We start from the raw sequence: 3,501 nt of genomic DNA on the forward strand, positions 1-3,501 counted from the left end.
AGTTAAATTCAAGCCAAAGGTACTTCGAATGCAAAATCAAAGTGAGAAGAAATTGAGTATTATTCAAAATATGAAAATAGGCAATTCTGAAAACGGCAATGAGTACCCCATTTTGAAATTAGTTTATGAAGGATCTTTTATTTAAGTGGGTAGATATTATGGAACAAGAATGAGGTATGGCCTATGGAGAGTCGTTGGGATATATTTTTGGCCAAAGAAACTGAAGGATTTGAATTTTAAATGAAGCTGAAAGATGGGAAGTTGAGCAGATTTCAGCATAGCAGCTGAAATATTCCTAAGTTTGAAAATTTCTGACAGTAAGTAAGTTTGAAATTTGTTTCTGAAAACCTTTCCATATACACCTTGAAGGGTTTTTGAGCTCAAATGGGCTATGAGGATCAAGTAACGTATGAAAGGTGTCGTTGGACAAGGATAAGCAGGAATTGAAATTTTTCTAAGGGCCCAACGATTGAAACTGTATGCTGTCACAGGAATTTTGTTTAAGTCCCAGAAAAACAGTGTTGTTGAGCAGTTTCTGGTGCGAATTCCTGAGAAATTTAGTGTGAAAGATATATGATATTATGTGCAAAATGGGATCCTGATTAGCTGCTGAACAAAGATAGGTGGGGGTTGAACAAAATGGAATAAGTTTGAGCATTTGAAATTGAGCCCAAAGAACAGTAAATGGTCATTTCGGAATAACTGATGAAACTGAATCATTCGATTTATTTAACAGCTTCAGTTTTGCCTGAACATTGAAGCCCAAATTTAAGGGTCTTAGAGAGACTTTTTCAACTTGGAGCAAATCTATCAAACAGAGTATGTGCGATTCCCTACAAGTTTGCCTAAAAGAAATTGGAGAGTTTGGTTTGAAATTTGGACGAATTCTTGAGCTGAATTTTTTGGTTGGGAAGGAGAAAAGGAGGAAAAGAGAAACAGAGGAGGAGGCGGCATGCAGCACCGTGGCACTTCTGCTTGCCGGCCAGCACGACGTTGCCGTGCCACGTCCGCGCCCACGTAAGCACACAAGCGAGGAGGAGGTGGTGGCCATGTGCGTGGTAAAAACTTCATATATGTACGGCTCCAGCTCGTTAATCTCTGCCCTTTCTTCTTTCTTTTCCCCGGCCAAGAGCAGAGCGCAGCAGAGCCATCGCTGGCCGATTCCGCAGCTCCGCCACATCTCTCCTCGATTCCTCTCGTGCATGGCTCCACCACCATCCCATCCACACCCCACGCATCTCCGTTTCGTGATTCCACGCCGACGAGCTCATCTCCGCCGTCCATTGACCACCGACCCTTTCCCTCCACCCAAAGCTTCGCCTGAGCACCCTGCACCTCCACCGCTAGCAGCCGCTCCACGTTCTTTACCGCAGCACCGCTCCACCGTCGTCTTCTTTGCGCCTGGCCACTAGTCTGTTTCGGTAGGCAACCCGCCACCGCGGAAGTTTTGGTTGCAGGGGCTAAGGTCGTCATCTGAAGGCACTGGTGGGTCACGCGTGAGCCGTAGATAGTGTAGGACCCGTTTGTTGGCTTGGGGCATGGCCAGTGTGGCCGGAACACCGTCACCGTCACGTGTCCGCCGCTGCCATGGCTGCAGTTGGTGAACCTCTAGCTCCGGCCATGGGGAGCCTAGGTTTAGGCGTGCGTCGTGCGTTGTTGGTCGAGGCAAAGCTTCTGAGTGAGCTTGTTGCTGTAGAGTCGCCGCCGTTAAGCCGCCCGCCGCCGGGAACCCTAGCGCCGCCGCTCCACCTACTATTTGTCGCCATTCGTAACCATCGCAGGTCGAGCCACCCTAACACCACCACCAGTGTGTGCGCATCGTCGAGGCGAGTCGAGCTAGCCAAGTCCCATCACAAGAAACCTCACCGCCGGCAAGATAGGGTGCCTACCCACGTCGGTACCCACGGTCAAACCTGGGGGTACTATGTGCTGACCTGAGCCCGCATGGCAGTGACAAAAGGGTAGGGCGGGGGTGAGTGAGAAAGGTTTTTCAGGGGGATTTGGATAAGTATAGGATTTCTGGTTTTTAGAAATAGATTTAAATGCCCGTTTCACCATTTAATTCACTAGAAATTGTAGAACTGTAAAAAATTTGTGAAACCAATTTGTTAGGTTTGTTTTATTTTCCTTTATGGATTAAAATTCTTAAACCCTAGGAAAAGATAAGAAAAATAAGGTATTTATTTAGTACCTTTATTTAAGGTATTTAAGTAAATACTTAACCTTTCTTAAATGCATAAAATATTGAATAATACTCTCTTATTCACATCCATAGGAATTAAGTTTTGAGATTAAAAAAATATTTATAATGCTTTTCTAATTACAAGAAAAGGCTTAAGTTAGGTTAGTTAAAGTAAACTAAAATTGTGGGTTAATCTATATGGGTAGAGTTTTGTTGGCTTGCAACTTTATCATGAAGATAAGTTGTACAGTCATTGTTGTCTTGCAACTTTATCATGAAGGAAAGTTGTATAGTCTTGTGTTTAAAAAGTTTGCATCTCTAACTCTTGCATGGACTCAATCATAGATACTGAAGCTCCAGAAGCAGAATTCTTGGAATTCTCTAAAGAACCTTTGAAGTTTGAGGAGGTCGTTGAGTTGATCCCTTGTGAAACGCTAACCTTTTTGTCGATCAAGGCAAGCCTCGGAGCATCTAAACCTATCTAATTTCAGAAATTATTATTCATGAGTCCATCTATTGGTTATTTCTTTATGATTGCATTAAGTCTAGGAGTTGATTACAAACCAGTCTTGTGCACGACCCTACCTTGTTTAGAGGACATCTTTTCCACCTGTTCAACTAATTAGTAAAGCCCGGTAGGTTAGTTGACTCTCTGACCGGGAATATTTTGCACCTGTGCTTGGCATGCAGTAGAAAGGCAGGGGTGTATCCTGAAACTGACATGGAGATCAGGCCAGACGTGGGGTCTCATGTGGGGATGCGTGGGTTCGGGTAGTCATATTCCCAATCTTTGGGTACAGCTAATCGAAAGGCTGTTGTGTGCAGCCCGTATAGTTGTGCATGGCTGGTCGTCGAGTATCTCCTGCAGGTTGTAAATCGGTCCGGATCGTCGCAATTCTCAGACATGAATGCACTTGATCATCGTTAAGAATCGTAGTGTAATCTAGTTGAATATAATGTTTTTCCTAGAATTAATATGTTGTATGACTTAGCTCCACTTGATTGCTCAATACATTTTATTCATCTAGGCTGGTTAGGAAAAAAAACCAAACTGTAATAAACTAACAAAACCAAGGTTCCACTGATAGTAAGCTTTTTCGCAAAATGTGAGTCAGCCAGTACACAACCAGCTATCCTCCGTTCTTCTTCCGCTCTCCTCCATTTAGCGATCTTGGCTGCGAACCCTCCCGCACCCAAGTGATGGAGGTTCTGGGCAGCTTTCATAGCCTTCTTGGTATTTTCTTCACTCAAAGCTGTTGCTTTCGGTGTGTTCTTTTGTTGTATGAACTCTACCCACATTTCTTGAGAAATCCTACCGA

The sequence above is a fragment of the Setaria viridis genome, chromosome 1 (genome assembly GCF_005286985.2).
Source record: "Setaria viridis chromosome 1, Setaria_viridis_v4.0, whole genome shotgun sequence".
NCBI lineage: Eukaryota > Viridiplantae > Streptophyta > Magnoliopsida > Poales > Poaceae > Setaria > Setaria viridis.